We start from the raw sequence: 24,308 nt of genomic DNA, 5'->3' as shown, positions 1-24,308 counted from the left end.
AATATGTAGATGTAGATGAGACGTAGAATCCTACCAATACGGATCCCCTCCAATATACCGTCGCCTTTTAGGTCGTTTATCTATTTTTGCCACTTTATTGGTTTCTCCTGCAGTAATTAACCTAGATGTTCACAGATGTGCCCAAGATACTATTCCCTTAAAAAGTTGAAAATAAAATGATGACGGTCGTTGACGTTTGGACTTACTCGCAGGGAATATTTTTCCGGGAATAACGCTCATAGTACGTTTATTTATAAATATGATTTTCAATTATTGGTTCATCCAGAGAAGCGGCGTTTCGGTCAGTTACATCATGTTTATATCAGCAAATGTGTGTGCGATCCTCTATCCGACACGAGTACTACACATACATTTTTATCAAAATGCCTGATAAATGTGATTAAAAGGAAATACCTTTTACAAAATTCTAACGATGATTGTTGTAATCCATATCATATTATACATAGTTTGAAACATTTAGAAATAATTAATTGCATTATATTATTTAAAATTGTTTTCGAACGCGTAAAGCTTCAAAGCAATACGACACGTTGGGTGCATTGAAAAATTCACTATCTATCTCACTTTGCTAATTAATTTGAAAAATTGACTGCAACACATTGCTGGAGCATTAAAAAACCTTGCACATAAATTATAAAAGAAAGTTCTGTAAGACGCAATCTAAATATTGATTTTCGAAACAAATCACCGAGTTAGTGTATTAACGAGTAGGTAAGTTGACTGCCCATTTCGTAAAATAAAGTATTTCAATCATTAAAACCAGAGCTATGCTCTTAGCTAAGGCCTTGACGGCAGTTGACGCTCTAGTTAAAGCTTTTAATTCTGCTGTTTGTAAGTGTTCAGTGACATTGTTGATTTCTTGAGAAGATAAGAGAACTCTTCTAATCTGTTGCAGCTAGTGCCTAGACTACTGAAATTAATAATCAAGATAATGGCGTGTTATGGCTTAATCTGTGCCAACTGGCCCTATAAACACTTTTAACATACTATAACTCACGGTGAGCCCGAGTAAAATAAAAGTGCACGCACCGTTAGCTAGAGGTGTAAAGCTTCCGAGTCAACTGAAAGCCATAGTCTCCGCCCCATATGGCTGGAGCCTTAATCAATTCTTTTTGGTGAGGAATATTTTATATGTGCCTTATTGAAGGAATGCAATGGCCTGGTCAGGAATGGTACCTACGCCTTGCGGTTAATCACCAAGCTCTCCCTCTCCATAATCCTATACCCGGGGTTGGAGACGGCTGCTCGGAAGGTCGGGGATCGTTAGCCGGTGGCACTTAATCCTTCCTTTCTCCTTCCCATTTCCATTCTCATCATTACTTCTCATTCAACTCGCTTTCTCTCCCTGTTTTCATCACCATAGTGTCAGCTCGCGTTGATCAAGTCCCTGTTATGAACACTTTCACTCAAGAGAGCCGTCATGAAGGCGGTAGGTTCTAATTTTTGCTGGGAGAATTAAAACATACCTTATTCCATCAAAAGGCTATGAATATATATGTTAATTATGCCAAATCTCCACACATGAACGCACTTGAAACAGTAAATATTTTAGTGCTGAAATTATTTAACTTCATTATCATAGTTAACGTGCGTAGTGCAGTTCAAAGTATTCAGGTAGATCTTAGTTTAATAGTTGAATGAAATTCGAGGGATTAAGTTATTTTTTTACAATAAGTTACAACCGAGGATTACTTTTGCTGTGGTCCATATGGTGAAAATAGAATTCTGATTCGGATACTGTCTGATCGCGGAAGTACACTTGCGATTTGTTTTAGGCTCGAATTTATTTCCATAATTTCATCATACCTTTCTGTATTATTAAAATCTCATCTTAAGGAGCATGTAATATTGTACTAAGGGTCCTATAGGAGAAATATTTCCTCTAAATTGAATTATATAAATTAGGAAAAGTATTATTTACCCTGCATTTACTATAAGTTTATAAAGTATTCCACGTTAAATATGGGTGAAATTTGTGACTCGAAGCTGAGAATAACATTAGGTTTACTTGCATAGTTCTAAATTTCTTACATCCTTTAAGAATAAATTCTAATTACGGAGTCAGTTTCTCTATTTTCATTTTCTAATACTACATAAATCAATATCAGCGCAGAATGTTTAGCTTTTCGATTCCATCTCTTTCCATTCAGTTTCCAAGTAGAAAATTACGTGATCGAGGAGCAAGTTTGGCTTTAAAATAACATCAAATCCGCGGTTGAAACAAAGGGCCGTTAAAAACCAAGCCACGCATTCATCCAAGTTTCTCCTTGGCTAGTCGCTACTTCCCTCCCGCTCTCCCGCTCTCTCCCTTTAAATCTGTCCGTTCCGTCCCATATCTTCCCATCTTTGTTACTCAACCCTTCGCAGAGAAAGGGAGAAGGGTGGGGCGTGGGAGGGAGAGAGAGAAAGAGGAACTGGGGAGGAAAGGCGTGGGAGGAAGGGTAGACGAGGGGGAGGGGGAAGGGCTCACCTTCCGAGCCATTTGCCGTTAATGAAGACGTCGTCCATTTTTATTTCTCGCCCGCTGGGGGGCTCTGAATTCCCGCCAACCCTTCCCTTCTCCCTTCCCCTCCCTTGCCATCCCAACCGGCCCTACCAGTCCCTTTGCCTTAAAAACTCTTTCCCTACGCGATGTCCCCTCCAACTCCCTTTATTTCTCATCTTCCGGATTTTTTTCTCACCTTCTCCGCCAAGCATTTACCTCCTCTCCTTCCGTGCTAAGTTTCGTTGCTATGGAAACCGAAGAAGATAAAAAAAACACTCATTTCCACGTTCTTCAAAAAGTAAGTCTCAAAATATTTGGTTGAAGCAGTTTAAAGATATTTTTGAAACGTACTCCGTCTCATCCATATGAATACGATATAACGTATAAATGGAATCACTTGGTCCAATGTGATTCAGTGGCTTAGGAAGACGGTGGTTATGCGGAAGGATGATGCATGAGAACCTTCTTGGGAGGTCGGAGAAAATTTTGACAGATATCCACTTATAGAGTTACTATTTATGTAAGACGAATATATAAGTAGTGAATATAATTTAATGCTATAAGTTTCCAAAGAACGTTATCATTAATAAATATGAAGCCAGAAACGAATAATATTTTAATTCAAAAAATATTTTAACTATTTATTTAAAAATTTTATTCACTAGCCTTACTTCAAATTAAGTAATAGTTTTAGGTAATGTCTGCTTGAGACGTACGTATATTTTGACTGATTTCATTCTGAGCGAGTATTGATGTTTGCCTGAAAGTTGCAACAAAAGCCATCAGTTTGTCACTTTAAAACGAAACCATCATTTCTTTAGGTTTCCTTAAAATCTCTTCTTGCAAATGCAATTTTCACAATTTAAAAAAAATCGGATATTTTCAGCGAATACAGAGTAAATGAAAGAATATTCCAATGCTAGAGGAATGTTTTTTCGAAAACTTGGTATCGAAAATGGAGTAAATGGAAATACTATATCATACGAACGATTTCTGGCGACAGTGGATTCCGATCGTAAGTAATCAAATCGAAAAAAATCCTCCTTTCTTCTCCCTCTCAGTGTACCTCGAGGCCTTTCCCCCCCAACAATCGTCGTTCGAATTTTCTTCCTCCTGCCTCCCCCCCCCATCGTCAACCTCCCCCCTGAGTCCCCAAGGGTTCCGCCGTCCCGTCGGACCCTTTCCTCGCACTTCTTCTCTTCGAACTCCGTCGGTCGCTTCAGCTCCCCCGCCCCGCCCCCGAGTTCACAGGGCCCCTCCCTCCCCCCGGGGCTGCGGCCTCCGTTGTCTTCTCTGCCCCGTCACGCCTTCCTTAATCGAGTCATTCGTCTGCTGCCGTTCTCTTCACTCCACCAGGTACCCTTCTCCCCCTCAACCCCCTTACAACCCTTTACGTCCCCCCCTCTTCTCGCCACGTCCTCCGCCCACCCGTCGCATCCGATTCTTCTCTTTCATCATCCGGTTCTTTGCTTTTCCCCATTCAACTCTGTATCCTTCCTTTTCTCAGCCGCAGTACATGTTTATCCCTCTCCCTCCTCTCTCTTCCCCTCTTTTTAATTCTCCACAGCCTGGTCCTGATAATGTGTTACTTTTCGCAAGCAGTGATATCATTTCAAAATTTTATCTAAATAGTAATTTAATATAACTACTTTTGTCTAATAGGCGATTGATCCATTAATTTTGCTGCACTTTTCGTAACATTTCTATATCATTTTAATAAACCATTGAAAAATTTTAGTTAAAATCCAAAAATAACAGTCCTCTCAATGACATCCTTTGTATTATGATCTCAATTCAATATTTTTTAATCAACAGAGTAAATTGTAATTACTCTTTTCTTATGGACTTTTTTGTGCAATTTTTCCCCAAAATTTAAATGCTTATAGACGAAATTTATTACTAGAGATGAGAACTTAAATGCTAATTGACCACTTATGTGCTAGTGTTACTGAATGAATGGATTCGTGTTCCCTTTCTCTGTTTGCGTTTTATTTGTAGGTGTATTTATCAGGAAGGAGTCGGTGTATTTCTTATGTAGAGTCCATTATAGCTCGACAGAGGCTTGCTTATACTTGTCATATTGGAGGCTCTGAAACATTTTTCAAACTTTAAGCTCAACCATTACTCCATGTGAGTCACCTGGGCCTATTTTCTATCGGTCCCTCACTAGATTTTATAAGAGATGGACTTTGTGTATAGAGACATAAGCAAAATATAATAGGATGTAGAGTTTCTGCGGGAAACATGGTGGTATTTTTGGCGGATCCTCTACTTAACCAAATTGCGTTGATTTTGTAGATAAAGTGGAATACGTCACAGAGAGCACACAAAATCTGCGTCTTTATAACCAAATTAGTTCAAAAACTTTTTATATTACTTATTTTGGAAGAGATATCCTATAAATGTGACATCTTGTTGAACATTTTATTGGAAAGGAATGTAAACTAAGGGGTGAAAACTAAATTGGAAACGGCCCCCTCATTGTGACAAAATATTTATGAAATTGTAAATAAAGTTAATCCAATGATAATTTTGTTAGATTTACTTTGAAATGACTTTAATAGGAATGGGGTTTGCATATTCTATATTTTAGATTCAAAAGTTGGTGCGTAATTGATTTCAAAGTACTCGATTACAGCTTTTTTACGATTGAAATGGCGCACGTCAGATTTTAAAACTATCTGCCACTCTCACATGATGCATTACCAAATTCTCTTTCCGAGAGCGACGCACGTCTCCATAGCTGGGTTTATTAATTCACAAAAATATGTATGTGATGCATCAAGAAAACAATAATTATTACTATAAATGGTCGATGCGGACTATTTACCTAATGTTATAGGGAATTAATTATCAGAGTAAATGTTCCAACATTAACACCACGCTGGTATTCCTAGATGACAACCTCAATTCCTTATTGAGCACTCCATCATGACAGTTTTCTTTCATTCAATTGGATTTACTGCGCTTTTTGAATTTCTGCGTCCAATAAAATCATTCATTTCTGAGTTAAGGTTTTGACTTTTTCCGTTTTATTCCGCGTTTTCACGCCCAGTATCATATTCCCCACATTCTACTTTTAATTGTCTCTCAGAGGACGAAGAATGTCATTTATATTAACATAAATGTTTTATAAATATTGAACTTTACGACGTTACATTACTCGGTTTACTGTCTGCGACCAGGCAAAGTTTTCCTTTCGTAGTTTCTTTCAATTAAATGTAATAGGTTTTTCAGATACCATAAATGAGGCATTTTTTTAAAATAACATTTAAAATCGAGCCTTGATAAGGCAGAAATTTGGAAAACATTAAATGCAAACGCTGTCTTCATTTCTGTTAGTGCTCGTCCTCCAGCTTAGGTTCGGGTTTTGATGGACCCTGGGGCCACACCCACACTACAATGTACTATAAAGCCGTGATTAGCACGACACAGCAATATCCTTAACCTAATGCTACACATAAATATAATAACTAAGTCTTTAGCTCTGCATACGTACATTCGATTTCCTGGAATTCCATCCAAAATACCAACCCTTTTCCTCCCTGTACCTCACCTCGTTTCCCATCATTCTCCTCTCTTCTGCGGCATTCAGCATTTCATTCCCTCTCAATATCTCCGGCACCCACTTGTTCTGCCTCTTTTAAATCTCTCCTAACAACATTTTCTCTTCACCTACCATGATTTTTACTTCATTTTTTTTACTTTCCGTCTATTTTATTTAATCTATTTTTATCTACTCCTACATCACAAGGCTTCTAGTCTACACTTATCCTCATCGAACCTGTTTCTGAACCCTAGAAAATTACGCTCATTATTAAAGTGCTCACTTGTCTATCTTTTCTATTTTCGTTTAAAACGTCTATTATCTACTCCCCCCGCTTTGTAACTGCTTCTTTACCTTAACGAAACTTCTTTAGAACCCTCACTACTTATTTCTTTTATGATAATATTTGATTAAGGGGTAACATGAGTCAGTTTAATAAAAAGTATTCCTGGCTGTTTACGCCGATTTTTGGGAGGGAACTCATCCAATATTTACTTTTAATAGATACTTGTGATAAATATTACCCATTATATTGCAGGGTTCATAATCCAGGCCGTCGATATTGGAAGTAAATTTTAGGCAAGATTTACGATGTGTATTTCAGTGCACTTTGAAAAACCAGACAGAATCAGTAGTTCGTGGAAGAATTCCTTAACCTCAGAGCCGGAAAAATCTTATTAAATATTAATTAAAATTCATTGCTCATAAAGAGTAAAAGAACGAACCCTGATACTTCACTTACCTAATGACTCCATTTTTACTACTGAGGTAAATTTTGATTCCTATATTCCTAGTATATAATTTAAACTTGCTTTGGATCAGTATCCACCTATAAAAAGATGCTCGTTAAGTAGTTCCTTCGATGTATCTCATTTTAGTAAATTTAGTAAATCCAAACTGAATCTCATTGTGTAATTCCGATAAGATCTTTAGGGCTAGAGTTGTCGTTCTTATGTTTCCCAAGTTTTATTTTATATCTCCCAATCTTTCTCCTGCATAAGTAGTTGATATAATTTAGTGACATTAATATCAAAGTTCATACATTAGTTGGGCTATTTATTATCGCAGGAGATATTTCGACTTTATTCTGTCTGGTCTGCTGTCGTCTATGCTAACCTTCTTGTCATTTATTGCTTCCAAAACTGCATGCAAAATATCCATAGAATTTCATCGTAAGCTTCAATTCAGCAAGGCTAAATCATTATGCTTCTACAATTTTCCACTCTTGATTATCGTCCTCCGCACATTCATTCTCGTTTCTGGCTCCCCATCTGCTGCGCCAGGCATTTATTCCCTGATCCGCCCTTGAGAAATGTCCTGATTTTTTATGCATTCTCGGAGCCTTGTTCACTTCCTGCTTCCCCTTTGAGCTTTCTTGAAGTCTTTCCGTTCTATTTATTTTTTTTTAACCTCCACAGAAGCTTCATATTTATGCAACTCCGCCAGCAACATCTCCATTCTCGTGGTTATCCATTCAAACCTTCCCCTCGCCCTTTCCCTCATGCCCCCCTCCCATGCGCCCCTCCTACTCCCTCCCCCTCCCCCACCCATCGCCTCCTCGCAGATTACGCCCCTCGCGCTTCCCCGCCTCCACCAACTCGTCCAATTTCATTCTTTATTTTCGACTTCATTTAACATTCATTCATTTCCTTATTTTAAGGAAGCAGCTTTTTTTCGGAAAAATGAGCAAATGCCCTCTTTTTCATTTTCATGAGGATTCTGTCCGCTTCGTTGGTCACGGGAGGTAACTATTTTCCTGATCCTCTGACATATTTTTTTCGCGTCTCCGCGAAAACCTTTACTCTTGATTTTTTTTATTTACTTCGTGCGAGAGAGGGAGAGAGAAAGATGAAGGTCCAGCTCTGTTGCGAGTTTTTCACTCTCGCAAGTGGGAGTCATAACGGTGGAAAAGTGATATTTTTCGTTTAAGGCTTTATTTTTACCTGTGGATATTTAATTTATTGTATGCTTGATATCTCAAATAGAGTATTTTTAGTTTTTTTTCAATTTAATTGCAAGCATCCTTCCTGTAAACACAAGCAGTGCCCTAATTACCCTGTACTTCAAATCACCTTACTTCGTGTGTACACTAAACATTTCCTAAAAATATTTTCTTGTAAAGGTATTGACATATTTTTTGAAGATAAACAACGGAATAAATATCCAAGGAACAACTTATTCCGCTTACTTCTTCTATTTTTAACAATTTTTTCATTGAACATAGTCATGAAAAATATTTGTAGGCGTTAATTATTCTGCAATATATATTTTGCTTTTTCACATTCATCACTGCGGTACATGTCTTCGCCTCTCGGAATAATTTCCGCGGTCGTGCGCCTCGTATTTGGTAGGCGATGCAAAGCCGTACACTGCTTAAAAAACCTGGAGCACGTGCGCGGCCCATTGCCAGCCTCGGCGTAATTAAATGCAAAGCTCCTCGTTATAGTCGCTCACGCGGCGTTTGGTGGCTCGTCCACCGCTGAGCGGTCTCACGGAGTGGAGCCGAGCGTGCATTTTAATTGAATTTCCGCGTAAGAGAAGGAAGGGGAGGGGCTCACTTCCCTCCCCCGTAATCCCCAACTCCCTTTGCCCTCATCCCCAAGACGGGCGGTAAGCGTTCCTTCACCCCTCCCCCCCCATCCGCTCGCATTTCACCCTTCAGTCAGCACCATTCCGAGGTCAACTGGGCAGAAAGTGGACGGGGAAGTATCGGATAACGAAGCTTCACCTTCCTCCACAGGAATCACTAGTTTCGGTACGGCATTTACTTTCGACAATGAAAGGGTAAGCTGTCAGTTTGGCTCATATATTTGAATATTATCTGTCAGTTACCTCAAGGTCGGTGCAGTGTGCCGAAAGCAGATCTGATCTTCTATTTTCAAGCTGAAATCCTCGACAGCGCGCTTATTAGGTTGCGGAAAAGCTACTCTCTTGTTTCATTGCTAAAAACTCAGCTCAACATCTACTCAAAAGGGCAACTTTCGTCCAATCTCCGTGTCAGTCGTTGTTTTTTACTCCCTCGACAGTAATTTAATAGAATTCAGACTTATCATAAGCTCCTTGCGAGTAACACATAAGCCTGCTGTGGACATAACTAGTTCAAATAATTGCTTCAATACGTCAATAATAGCTGTTAGCTTTCCACATGCCTCGAGTATTATTTGTGAAAAGCAATCTAGTATGTTTTGAGTTTCGATCTAAAGTTCAATAAGACTTTCTTTCATGAACGCGTCCTTCATTAATACAAATTAAGACCTGAGAACCGAATTAGCTGCAGGAAAATAGAAAAGAAACAAAAAAAAAGTAAGTTTTTTGTACATGTAAAATGTTGTACTCCCAAGCCTTCGTCGAGTCGTTTGCTTAATGTTTTCTCTCATAGCCCTCAAACTTGCTGGATGACCTTAATGTAGGTGATGAACTAAGGTGAATTAACTGTTTGTACTTTGCTTCTTCATTGCATTTTCGTACAAGGAGCCCAAGATTCATTAAGGCTGAGCGATATATTCAAATGATTGGTGTACACCACGCCCAAAGCCCAACTTTTTTTAGCCATTTGGCATTGGTAAACAGTTTTTTCAGGTGATCATCGATGTGTATTTCAACACCAGAGTTTCATCAAAGTTTTTGTCGGATATTTTACCTGGATATGTTTGCTACAACCCCGGCGAAAGTCGATGATATTTTTTATAAAGGGCACTCGCGGATGGTTAGCAAATAAAACTGTGCGTCAAAACCATTTTTTTTGTAGTTTTCACCAAAATGTAACATTTTGATCCATTAACCGCTTCAGAATATCTAGAAGCAATAAGCACCTGAAAGTGGATCATCAAACTTATAAGAATGGGAATACATTTTCTTCTACCAATGAAAGGATGGCCACAAATTGGAAAAAAAATCATTTATGATTGACCACAGCAAGACAGTAACACACAAGAATATATAATCTTGAAGGGCAAATAATGTAAGTCATAGAACTGGAGTGAAATACGTGTATTGGAAATCTGATTTTATATAGGTACGCGAGTCAGGATTATTGATGGCAGCATAGATGTTGAACGCATTTCAAAAGTTAAAATATTCAGAATAAAAAGAGTAACGTGGCATATTTCAAGAGTGGAGAGCTAGCAGAACGGGGTTGCGGAAGAATCAAAGGGGAAATACTACACCGGAAAATCTTGATTGAGGTACTCCTGTTAGTTCCAATCCAAAAAAGTAAAAGGCAGCCATATGTGAGAACTGTGGAACAATGCATTTGTTTTCAGGCGCAGCTGAAGCAGTTCTCAGGATCATCAATGAAAGGATGAAGGGGAGAGGAGAGTTGGAGATGCCCTGGGACATAATCGAAATCCAAGTAACAAGATCATTTAACAGAGGGTAGCATTGAGTACAATCAGAAAATAATAGCTTGTATGGCAAAATTTGAGAAGACGTTTGATAGAGTCAATCGGGAAGAATTAATTAATGCATTGTAGAAAAGAGGAGTGAATTGTAGAGATAGGAGATTCATCCGCAACCTGTACATATCTCAGTCTGCTCAGGTGCAAGTGGCGGATGAAAAGTCGGGAGAGGCCGTGTGAAGAAGAGGGGTAAGACAGGGGTGTATATTTTTAGCTTACTTGATTTTCAATATTTATGTGAGAGAATTGATCAAAAAGGCATGGGAAAAACTGCAAATACCAAATAAAGTCGGAGCAGAATCCTTTAGTAGAAAAGTAGCAGAACCTGCTAGTTTTGCTGATGATCAAGCTGTAAAATGTAAATATGGATGTCAAGGCGCCTTCGAAAATGAATATTCTTCAGCGACGGCACAAATATGGATTCGCTCTGGTTCAAACTTACTAAAAATTCCCAGACACTGCGGGAGATGCCGCGGTAGTAATTTTTAACGCAGTCATTCGCTAAATGTGCATTGCAAAACCGGGATCCGGATTCCGAATCCCGGTCAAGGTTAATGGTTATTTAACTCGTAAATAATGTAATTGTAAAGAGAGAAAGACAAAAAAAGGGCAATTAAGAATATTGTTGACGATTCGATGGGCAAACCATCACCGTCATATATATATATATATATGTATATATATATATATATATATATATATATATATATATATATATATATATATATATATATATCTGTGTGTATATATATATGTATATATATGTGTATATATATATATAAAGATGGCACCATATTTTGTCTCTTATTTGCGCTTTTTTTCCATCCCATATAATCCTGCTAACCCTCATCTCTTCCCGACTTTATCCCTTCAGTCACCGGTGACTGCCTCCTCCTATCATGTTCATCCTCCATAGACATCAAATCCAAGCCACCTCTAAAATTAATGAATATGATGTGGTAGGATATTTGTAGATTTATATAATTATGAATTAATAATAAGTATTTACCGGAATTCGCAAATAGTCTTTGAGATAACTCAGGAAAAGGCCAAATATTGAAAGGCTTGAAGAAGAGCGATGAATGGATGGTAGATTTGGAGAAATGTAAAATGCAATAAGGTATTATTTTACTTGAGTCGTGTATTCCATATCTCCAAATGAGAGGGAAGACATTTGCCTTAGATGGGTATCGTTCCTCACCGGTAGCTTCCTTGTCCAGTCCACTTCTATAGGTGCACTCCCCTCCTTGTCAGTTCTCCATCTCAGATGCTTGTTCTCCGACCAGTCATTGTTCTCACTTTCTCTTCTTCCTCATGCCGGCCTCGTCCACAATGAGAAGGAAAAATCGGGGCCTTGTAGGGCACCCGAGGCCTCCTTCGCCCTCACCCTTGACTTGTATCTTTCCGGCACCTCTCCCATCCACCTAAACCCATTCATAATCACTCTTCGTTCCTGTCCATTCGACCCCATTTCCTCCACCGGTAGTACGAGGGTAGGCTGAAAACGAACGCACTCACACTTGTAGACTACAAACAAAATGACCTTCAGAAGCACTTTTGATAGCATGTGGAAGTAACATTCCCCCTCAACATGCATGCGAAGGTTTGAGGACGTTTCATTCATCCAGTGTATTACGAGAAAGCAAAGTATGGAGCCGTGTCATAGTGATCTGTCAACGCGAGTTACAAGGCGTACTGTTATCCAATTTTTAACTTTTGAAAAATTGACTCCCATTAATATACATCGTCGTTTAAAGGCTGTTTATGGTGACGGTGCTCTTGATAGGCCTACTGCAAATCAATAGGTGGTAAAATTTCGTGATTACGAGCCTGGAAAAGCCATAATTGTTGATCAAGCATCGGCAGATGTGTTTTGGGATGCTCACCGAGTATTTTGACCGATTTTCTGGAAAAAGGGGCAACAGTAAATTCTTCTCAGTATATACAGACTCTAAAACACCTCCGATGTCGAGTTTGTTTTGTCAAAGGCAGCCTGGCGCCAATAATCTTGCAACATGACAGCGCTCGTCCACACACCTCGCGCGCAGCTGGAGAGGCTCTGCGAAACTTGAAATTTGAACCGATTGTAAATTCGGAATTTAAGCCCTTCTTACTCCCACGATCTTGCGCCTTGCGATTTTTATTTTTCCTCAACTCAAGAGACACTTCAAGGGTAATCATTACACCTCGAACGACGAGGTGAAGGCAGATGTCAAGTCCTGGGTTCAAGAAAAGTCGGAAGAGATTTTCAGTCACAGAATGAAAAAGCTTATTATATGTTGGGAGAATTATGTTAGCATTAACGGTGACTATGTTGAAAAAATAGATATATTTTTTTAACTTAAGAATTGTACATTAATACGCGTTTTTCCCGATCTTGCTATCTGTTTTTGTTCGCGCTCTACAAGCATGTGTGCATTACTTTTCAGCCTACCCTCGTACATACTGAATTTTCTGGGGCAAGCGAAAGATTTCAATATGAAATTCTTTAATCAGGAAAATTATATGATAATACAAACTTTCTGAGGGAATTACTCACTTTTTTATGTTTTTCTCTAACGCGATGTATTCTTTTTTCTCCAGTCTTTTAAGTGCTTACTCTGTCAATCTCATACCCTTTCTCATTTTTCCTTGCAAAAAGTGACATTTGTCTGTTTGTCGATCAGAATCCTAGAATATGCTCTCAAACATCGGATGTTGGTGGCTACGTATGGGAGAAAGGACCATTTTAGTCGGTCCTTGTTTTGCATTTAATAAACATATTAATCGGAGTAATCTATCTTGTTCTTGGATACAATCTAAAGCTTTTAGATACGTTGACCATCACCATCCTGACTCAGTCGAATGTCGCAAGCACGTTCGCGATATCTTGCAGCAGTCAATTGCTGCCCAAATTGATCTTGGTAATGACATAGCCGAAAATTTTGTCGAATTGAAATCCAAAACAATCGCCTAAATGAACCGCAATGTAATAATTAGTGATTAATTACGTATTATTGAGTGTTGAATATTTGCGGCAACTTGCAAGTGCATGTACTTTCGTCCTTGCCGAAATTGTACCTAAATGAAGTCGTGAGTATTATAAAAGTTAGTCACAGTTGCTATTTCTGACTAACTTGGAAATTGTTTCTGTTCGAAATGTGCCAATAACCAATGTTGTTCAGTCAATCAGTTTAATGTAATTGTTCGGAAGTGGAAACCTGATCATCATTCCTGCCGAAAGGTTATAATTAATTAAACGTCTTTTGCGTTTGCTATCCAAGCCCGCGCTAGCAATTAGCAGGAAGTTCGTGACCGTGCGCTACAGAGATAGATGGTCTCAACATGATTTGCTATGGTGGGTAAATATTAAATGTCCTTCATTAATGGAATGTATTGTTTTTGTCTCAATCACTACAAACAAATATATATTCTCTTTTTCGATGTGTATACATTATCTATTAATGGTAGCTTCCTGCGAAACATCTGCTTTCTCTTTTGTACCACAGGAGTGTATCTATGCATACTGTATATACATCTATAAATGGTTGAATTTTATAATAAATGGATTAGTAAATAAAAATGATACCTCTTTTCATCGGTTTAAAGAGGGTTTCGTATGCTATTCTTTTTGAAACAGTGAATTTCATTACAAAACATAGAGTATTTATAAATGAGCGCATTTAATTTTTTGCCCAGCATACGCATTTCAATATCATGGTGGTCACAATAAATTGGAAAACCTTTATTCCCTCCATGATTAAAAGGTTATGTTAAATCTGGCGTAAATGGTATGTAAACCTTAAAAAATGGTATAAAAACACATATTTCGAATTCCCATAAACTTTTAAATATGTAGTACATTAATTTACAAATTGAAACAAAATATGAAAGAATGATAAAAAGAACTGAAAGTTAAAAAATAAATAATTTTCATTGCGCATTCTTCTTCACTGCTACCTTTATCGATATATCTTGTGTGCCTAACTTCATTTCTTGCTTGAAACTATCAAATCCTCTAGGAGTGAATTATACGTTCCCCTGCTTTAGAAGTAATTCATGCGGTAAGTGACCTAGGTAATTGATTCGGAAGAATGTGCGCACAGTGCACATCAGTATGGTAGACAAATCAATTAATCGTATGCTGTAGAGAGGTTATATTACTGGTCAAACTCTTGCCCCCTTCTCTCGCTAAACATTTTTGCAGGTTGGTTTAAAAGCAAACGAAAAACTCCCAGATTTGTGCTTTCCTACGACATTGGCAAAATGAGTTATAATTAAAACCCTTAAAAGAAATGGTGAAACCATGGTCTACTTCTTATGTACGAAAGAATCAGTGATATAGTGAATGGGCTCATAGTTTGGCAAAAATAATTAAAGCCGGTAATCCGATGAAAGGATTCTGTCGCTCTCATCATGGGCTCCTCTCACCAAATTCGTGCAGGACTGTGAACGGTCGTTCACAAACCCAAAATTAAGCTTTTAACAATTATGTGACTTCGAACGCTCTCCGTTTGGTTACTAATTTGAAAATAAATATTGATATAGGCCACCAGATTTAAAAATGTTTTTTAAACAATTTAATATATTTAATTCATTGAATTCCTAAATAAATTAAACAGTTTCTGGCGTCACTTGTTGGAAATTCTTCATATTGAAATTAAATTTAAAATACCTCGCCTTTCCACATATTTATTTATTTATGTGGAAAGGCGAAGTATTTTAAATTTAATTTCATTGAATTCCAATTTCCAGAGCACTAGAACTATGCAATTTCAATTGTAAAATACGTCAGACATTTATGACAGGTGCCTCATTTGTCGAACAATCGAAATTTTATCTTTTCAGGCCGCCTCAAATGAAGTTAAAATACATAAGAGAAAGAATATTCCCATCTTTAGCAGGCAGTCAATGGCCCCTTTTTATCCCGTAACCCACCATTTTTGCCTTAGTAGAATACATCTACAGTTCCCCAGGAAAATTTGTGCAAGCTAACAAATTTCTTAATTATGCGAGCTATTTCAGTACTTACCCCGTCTCACTCGCCTTTCCTCAGCGCTTGCTCCTCGCAGCGCTCCCTTGTAACTACGTGCTACTGCGCTAGAGGTCACCGGAAGGAAAATCCGAAAGCATGAACAGGTGGAGTGTCAAGAGAGTACGTGTGAGCTGTGCCTCTCTCAGAAGAGGGCGTGATCCACCGCTCGGGTCCTCGGGGGCTGAGTGAGAAACACTCACTTCTCTTCTGGGTGCAATGGCGTGGATTTGATTATCCCCTCCACCCAAAGAGCTCGCTCACCACATGGGAAATAAACGTCCAGCCTCCCAGGGACGGAGGGGATCGCGTGCTTGGGAGTGGCGGGCGATGGAGCCAAGGACGACGTTACGTTCGCATCTCCGAGGGCCATTTCCTTCGAATGTATCCCCTCTCTCCTCCTTAGATACTTCTCTCTCCTCCTTCCCCCACCCACTCCCTGTCCCCTTCACCAGGATCCATTCTCCCAATAGAGCCCTTTTCAAGGGAAAAGGGACGCCTTCAGAAGGTGGTCCCCTCGTAGCCTCCCACCCCGAGGACACTTTCCTCCACCGACCCCCTTCACCTTATCCAACCCTTCCCCACCTTCCCCCCACCCCTTCTCAAGGACCTCCCTCAGCTCCCACACCCGAAAACGAATCTGCGTGGCATCGGCGGCCGAGTGACATTCAGCAACTACCACCGAAGGTCACGCCCCAGTTAGCCTCGCCTCTTTTCCTCCCTTCCCTCGAACCGAAGTCATAAAAGCTTCGTGCATTTTATTTGCGTCGTTAGTGTGAGAGACGCGCGGCGAGAAAGGTTCTCCTCTGTTCGCGTTTCAAATGCACCTCCTTGAATGTGGACTTCCCATTCGGTGCTCATTATCTCCTTAAAGCTATCGAACCACAAAAAGAACAGGTAACAGTTGATGCTATACCGTTGATGAGCTCTTTTACTAAAATAAAGTCATCTACTCAATGGTTCTTTTGAAAGCTGAGGGCAGATCTTTAGATGCGTGAATTATGCCAGTTTCTTGTTCTATTAAAATCTGCGATAATCCATGATGGTCTGATATCCAAGAAATTACAGTTTTAGTTCCGGTGAAAGTTCCCTTATTGATCTTGATCCAAATCAGGGCACTTAGGTCAGTAGTCAAATATACGTAATATATAACCGGCTGCAACGACTACGCCAGTAATTGTAGCCGTTCTACAACAGTCGCTCCTTAAGTTTTCATTTTCTCTCCTGTCTGGTATATCTACCCTTAACAATGACTTCGATCATATCTAGGAGTTGAATACTTACATACTTCTATTCTGTTTATTACAATTAATTCCTATTATTATCATACCTATCTATTTCTTTCATAGTTACCCAATAAAAGTATCTATTTTGTAAGTTTTATCATATTTCGTCCGTCATAGACATATACTCCATAAAATGCTCTACCCTCTATCTCAACAGAGGCTCTCTATAATTTACTGTAGATGTAATTGTTAATATTATTACTAGGTATATTATAAATTCGTATAAGCATGTTCGGAAATAATTTCCTTATATCTCTACAATTGTTCAATCTTTAGAACTTGTTGATCATTGTTTTGGTTGAAAATCTATATCTTCGCCGTATTCTGCAAGCAACTCAGAAGGCGTATGGCAGGGGATCCTAGATCATTAAGCTGAAATTTTTTCTGGAAATGTTGGTACTGTGTATCTCCTTTATCCTTTCTGAGTGTTCCAATCAGCCTATTTAACGTGGGGCCATAATGATTCATTCGGTGTTATAAGTTACATCAAGTATCTTGTACCTTTGTAATAGCCGTAAGTCCTTCCTTCTCCCTTCATGCTTCTTGCTTCACGCTATTAACCGCGTTACGCTCGCCTTCTTTTCGTAACGTGCCTTCATAAACTTCGGGGCCGTTCTTTACACTCTATCTCCTTAATCAACCATCTCTGATGGGTCTAAATACTTGCCACCCTATCTTTGCGTTCAGTTAAAGTAACTCGTTTACTTACTTTCACACATCATTTTCCTACATCTTGTCGAATGAATCGTCTAGTTATTTCATGGCTCCCCCACGAATCTCATTAACGTGCTACCTTCATGATAAGTTTTTATGAGGGTGACGCCTGTGTACCTTGCTTGTTCTGAATATTGCATTTTGACCTCGTCCATTTTGCGGCCGGCCGAGTAAAAGGCTTTTTGGAAATGTAAGAATTATGCGGAAAGATTTCGTATAAAATTTCCGAGTAAATTTGCTTTTAAATTTTCCATAATCTTGTTATTTTTCAAACCAAGAAGTAATGTAACACGAAGCGTCACGCCTATGTAATACTACAGTCTCTCTCTCTCTCTCTCTCTGTATCTCTTCACGTTTACTGCTGTGCACATCAGCTCATGGGGTAAATAGCTGTGGTATACGGATGGCAGGTGAATGATAAGAGAATAACGCCTAATTAAGTTTGTTTACCGATTGTGTCTAATGTTCCAAAAGCTAATAATTAATTTCTTATTCTTCACTCTTATTTTCGAATGCCGACCGACCGCATTTGCTAAAGTCGTCTCATAACTGTGTCTCGGTTGCCCTCAGCACCTCCCGGATTCTCTGCCAAGAGCCCCAGAGAGCGCTCCTCTAGAGGAAGGGTACTTTTGTAGAAGTTTGAGAGAAGCGGGAACCCGTACTGCGCCAAATGCCTTACAATAAAGTTCTTCATTGTCCATTGTCGCTTTATCTTTTACCCTTAGGTGTTTAAATCCCCGATGATACCGTCTTTGACACGAGTGATCGCTATACCGAGATCGTCGTCTTGTACAGATTCTTGGGAACTTAAAAAATATCAAGCTCTCAACGGTCGTGCTTCAAACCAGAAAAACTATTAAGTGCATACATCATTAGTACTATAATTGAATAATAGTTTATTCATATTTGAAAATCTAAGTTACATAGTAAAAATATTCGGCAGCCCATAGAACATAATTTTATTGTGTCCTTTTCCTTTGAGATATAGAGTTTATCGGAAAACTTCAAGTTCTGTGTGTTGTGATTTTCATTTTTATATTCCCCTAGCTTGTCTCTGTGCCATTTATAGAGATGAAAACTGTACACTAAATTGATCTTATTATTTTTCTGGCAGTTACCCTATTTTACTCAAATTAGGTATTTTCTCGTTGGAAGGTATATAAAATATCAGTAATTGCTTATATTTCCTGACTCTAAAAAAATTGACAATTTCCGATCCAGTTTTCAAGCAATTTTTACCTTTTTTTGAGCGTGAAAATTGAAAAACCCCGTGTACCCTGGCGCAATCATTTGACTTGCTTGACTGGGAATGAAAATGAACTAATATTATCGCCACATGAATGCATCCAGATTGATTTTGCGAATTAGATATAAATAAAAATTACAGAACTTAATAAATAATAATGGAGTAATAATTAAGGAATACATTGTGAGAATTTTTCGTGCTATATGTATATTTAAATTATTTCCCAATGCCTCTTCTCTGAATCGATTAACTTGATTTTCACGTATCTTGCGAATCAATCTCCCGAAACGCAGAGTCAAAATGCTGCTTTCCTCGACTTTTATAACCTAAAACATTTGGTTTCATGTAAATATCGTAATGTTTAAATCCATTAATAAATGTTGTAAAATATTGAAATTGTCACTTAAACAGTTAATAGTTGCATATTTATCATTTTTTGTCATTTCTATTGGTAATTGGTTGCAATTGAAAGTGTACATAATACTCAACAAATTCCGGGCGATAATTTCCTGAAAACCTTTTTCTCTTTCCTATTAATATCATATAACCCAGAATGGCTGAATTTCTTCTCAAAGAAATGAACAAAACGATGCTGGGATTACGAGTTTAGACGCTTATTAAAACTTCGGAAAACAAGATTTAATATATCCTTAGTTTATTTCTCAAGCATAAGCATCAGTCATGTAAGAAGGAAATATATAGATGAGTTGGAGCAAGGGGACTATTATTTGGCCATGCGAACGTTTGAAATTCCTCCAGAATCGACAGAGGGAGATGGAAGGAATCCGACTTTGGCCTCGGAAGTTTGAATCTTATTATCCGAGCCATCTTATTTTGCGAATACAGTCCTTCCGCTGTTTCCTCATCCCTTCCCCTGGCCTCCGGAATCCACGGGGCCCCCCGCGACCTGCCCTTTTTTCACGCATCCCGCGCTACCCTCCCACCCCGCAAAACTATCACGGCGCCCTCTTCTGACGCCAGCCCGGGACGACAAGGTCTCTTACCCGCGCCAACCGAAGAATTTCGACTTCTGCACCGCCCCATCGCTCCCACCCTCCTCGCACACCCAAATCTACCGCTGACACTTTTGGGAAACGTGTTTTCTCCTTGATAAGGAGGAAGGAGGGGGTTAAGCTGAGACCAGCGGGAAGGGAGGTAGGATGGGGTTCGGGAGGAGTGCATCGAACGAGACTTTCAGAAGAAGAAGTGGAAGTTCCATTTTTATTTTCTTCCCTGGATCAGATTTGTCTGGAGGGGGTGCGTGTGTGCTGGGTTGGCAAGGGTGGAGGCTGAGGTGGAGGGATATTACGGATCTGCCAAAAACTGCTCGTAGATCAAATGTATCGAAGATGCACGCCCTTTCTCTGAAGGAAATGGAAAAGTGGAAGGAGCAGGGAGATGAGGGCGAGCGATGGGATGCGTGTTCTTTCCTGAGAAACTCAGAGAGAGTTCGGGGATTTGGGGTGAGTTTTTTCTTCAAGTTTCAAAATGGAGTTTGAATTCGTCCTCGAATCCTCTTCCTAGACTTGCCCAATTGGATATAACAAGAAAAGCCAAGTTTTTACTGTGTCTTCTGTCCGATCTCGTCCTGACCAGAGGTGGCTGTACGGCCATCCGATTCCGCAATAGGAAGGTGGTAGTATCGCTTTTCCGCTAAACATCTGGCTCAAAGTTCTCATAAAAGATATACATATTTTTATGCCCAATATGTGTGATCCCGTTTGCAAATCATGTACGGCTTTGAGTGCCTTTGTCCTCATGCTAACAAATACTGAAAGGCTCGTTAACAGGATTGGTTTAAATTCGAAAAGAGGAAATGAATACGCGGCATATATGTATAATGGATAAAAACCAGTCCAATAAAAATTTTCAAATGGCTATTTATTTAGATTCATAATATTAGTTGCCACAAATAGTTTTATTTTCAGTTGCAGATAGTAGTAGATGTAGTGAAACTCGCTATATATGTATAGCGCATCACTTTTATGTATCATTAACCAAATTGTTCGTCTTTCAACGCAAAGTTATTTTAAGCATATAGTTGGATTAATGAAAAAGACATATTTTCATACATACATATATATATATTTATTTATTTATTTATTTATTTATATATTTATATATATAACGTATTTTTTTATTTATGCTTCTAACCTAACATAGTGCTGATTTATCATAAATTAAAATACAGATAACTCAATATATTTTTTAGATAATATAGTGCAGTGGAAAATATTTATTTCATGTCTGTTTAGCAGATTTCCACAAGAATAATTCGTAACTCTATGCGCTGGTTGGTTCAATATATTTCCTAAACAATTTTATTAACGGTAAATTGTGTTCAAGGAAGCATGTTCCTTAATAACATACCTATTTTTGAACGTGTTACGTTATTAAGAGGGGGGCATGGTAGTCCAGTAAGTTGAGTGTTGGACTAAAGACTGGAGTGCTTGTGTTATTATTTATTTATTTACACAATTACGTTGCAATTAGGCAAATTTCCTGGTGGCAACGGTCAGGTTAGGTCAAAGATAACTACTAACAACGAAAATTACATTCGAACACATAAAAACAGATAAGAGACAAAATATTTTTACATAATGACACTTCCACATCACATACAAACAAACTTCCACACCACATACAAAATGCCGACCACATCACACACAAACAATATTTTCAAAACTACAGTGAAGTTTATTACCCAGTGGCTACTTTACATTTAAACTTAAAACTTCTAAAATTGGATGGAAAGGGCTCAAACAAACCTCCAGGCAGCTGGTTCCAATCAATAATGGTTCTATTTAAAAAAGAGTATTTTTTCTTATTGGTTTTTTGAGTCCTTATTTTTATTTTGTGGCTATGGTCGTTTTTTCCCTTAAAGTTAGGCTTTTCTATCCCTTGCCATAAATCTTCCCACGCTTCGTCCTTTTTAACTATTCTATGCATCGCGCCTAACCTGCTCCTTTTTCTTCTATTTTTCAAACTCTCCCATTTCAGTACATCTAACATATCCGTGACACTATCTGTTCTTTTGTACCTTCCGAGTACATATCTTGCTGCCTTTCTTTGAACTTTTTCTATCTTTTTAATATGTCCCACCTCATATGGATCCCATACTATGGAGGAGTATTCTAGGATAGGGATAACCAGTGCCTTATATGCTCTTTCTTTTGTGGCTACGCTACTTCCTTTTAAATTTCTCATCACCCAATGCAATACTTTAAATGCCTTCCGTGTCAAATTATCTACTTGGACTCCCCACCCAAGATCCCTAGTTAAATAAATGCCTAAATATTTGCATTGACTAGTACATAGGATTCTTTCTCCGAAGAGAGTGTAAATTTCCTTTTCTGCATTCTTTTTATTTGAAAATTTAATATGCTTACTTTTACTTATATTAATGCCCATATTATTATTTGTAACCCAGTCACCAAGGCGATCGATATCATTTTGTAATATTACGTGGTCATTTACATGTTCTATCCGTCTGTATATAATGCAGTCATCAGCAAAGAGTCTTATTTGGGAATGTAAGTTGTTTGGTAGATCGTTTACGTAAATTAGGAAGAGTAATGGCCCAAGAACACTACCTTGTGGAACTCCTGCTAATACGCTCGCCTCATTTGAAAATGTATCCCCTAATTTTACTTTTTGAGTTCTGCCTCTGAGAAAATTTTTTATCCATTGTTTTACCCTCAAGTCCAATGGTAACGAATCCAACTTTAACAATAATTTATCGTGAGGCACTCGGTCAAAAGCTGCCGAAAAATCAACAATTACTGCATCCACTTCCTTTCCTTCGTCTATTGCGTCGCCGATGTATTGACTTAAACCCAAAAGCTGCATTTCACACGAGTATCCCGTTCTAAACCCATGTTGGTGTTTGAATAGCCATCTATCTCTTGCCCACCATTCCCGAATGTAGTCAGCGATTCTTTTTTCCATTATTTTGCAAACAACTGAGGTTATGCTTACTGGTCTATAATTGTTGGCTATTGTTTTATCCCCTTTCTTGAAAATTGGTGTAATATTTGCTTTTTTCCAATCATTGGGCAAGGCATCATTATTTAAAGTTACTTTGAATAGATGACTTAGGTACAAAGCAATTGCGGTATCACCCAGTTTTAGAATGTCAATTGAGATATTATCCGGTCCCACTGACTTATTTTTCCTCATCCTCCTTATTTTTTTCACAAAATATGAGTCCTCCAAGATAATACCGTTTGTCGAGGGCAGTAGGCTATTTGGTGCTGTTATGTTGATGAAGTTCTCTGTCGTTTCTGAGCAATTTAGGCAAGCCTTATTTTCCTTTTTGTTTTCTATTCCCGGAAAAACATCCGTAAAGCAGGAGTTGAACATATTTGCTATTTCTACAGTGTCTGTTACAATACCATTTTCCTTAGTTTTTAATATAGTCACGCCTTCCCTGTTATCTTTCCTTGTTCTCATGTATCTATAAAATTTCGTTGCGTTGTCTTTTGAAATTGCATTGATAAGAAATTTTTCCTTTGCCTCCTTCTTTTCCCTATTTAGGTTCCGGACCAAGGTCCTGTAATGGTGTGACATTTCTGTACTTTCATTCTTTAATCTGTGTGCCTTTCTTACCGCTATCTTTAGTTTTTTTATGGTTTTGTTGTAGTACTCCGGATCCGAGTTCTGTTTCAAATTTTTTATGGGAACATACTTCATTTGCCCTTCAAGAATTATTTCTTTGAATGTTTCCCATATTTTGTTCGATTCCTGGCTGATGTCTCACCCCCAGATTTACCCCAGGGTGATTTTTGGATACAATATCCCCTTGGGAAATAATAGCTGGCACAAGGAAAAGAACTGGCTCCCCTTATTACCCTGATGTGTGAAATTCACACGCCGTCGGACTCAGTACCGGGTGAGCTCTAAAATCACCTATCAAACAAACCTTCGCGTATATAATTGTAGTTAATGGCTCTTATGGTCATTGCGATTAATGAGTGTCATGATTATTATGATTATAAGTGTTGTGGGTTATTCTTAATATTATGGTGTTAAGTGTTAGAGTATTATACGAGTAACTCGACAAAAGTAAAGCAATTAATGCAATTAAAATGGTATCATTCATGTAAACACATATTTAAAAATTTAACTATTACCATATCAATTATTTTTATCCATAGAGTATCGATCAAATGCAAAGAAAATGTAAAAATATCACTAGTAATGTAAACAAAACAGTTTCAGAAAACCTCAACATTATTTTTCCTTTTATAATCACGTTTTTTGCAAATTCTCATATTCATTGCTAAAATCAGTTTTTGCCGAACAAACGTTGGGTTTCAAAAACAAGAGGTGAATAATTTCTGACGAAAAAATAATCACTTCCTTATTTACTATAAATACGTTATAAACTTTGATTTTGCAAAGTCCTTTTCAAGAGTAGAAAATACTTGATTTTTTATTTCAATGCTTGAAATGTGAACCAACGCGCATGCTGTGTGCCGCACTTTGCATATAATTTTTTCTTCAGGTTGATGGAATTCTCTATAACTCTGCCGATTAATATCTCGTGAAAACACTACGAAGGCAGTCGACTCATTGAGACATTTCGGGGTCATAGAAATA

At 38.2% G+C, this 24,308-nt stretch overlaps 1 protein-coding gene across 1 annotated transcript in view; it reads left to right on the top strand.

Annotated features, from left to right (window-relative positions):
- Positions 1-24,308, top strand: part of LOC139687589 (tyrosine-protein kinase Dnt-like) — a 772,241-nt gene that overhangs the window by 207,429 nt on the left and 540,504 nt on the right. The window lies entirely within an intron of this gene.

This window comes from Hetaerina americana, unplaced genomic scaffold (assembly GCF_022747635.1).
Source record: "Hetaerina americana unplaced genomic scaffold, ioHetAmer1.1.p SCAF_2, whole genome shotgun sequence".
NCBI classification, from domain to species: Eukaryota; Metazoa; Arthropoda; class Insecta; order Odonata; family Calopterygidae; genus Hetaerina; species Hetaerina americana.
This window is presented reverse-complemented; position numbering and strand designations above follow the sequence as displayed.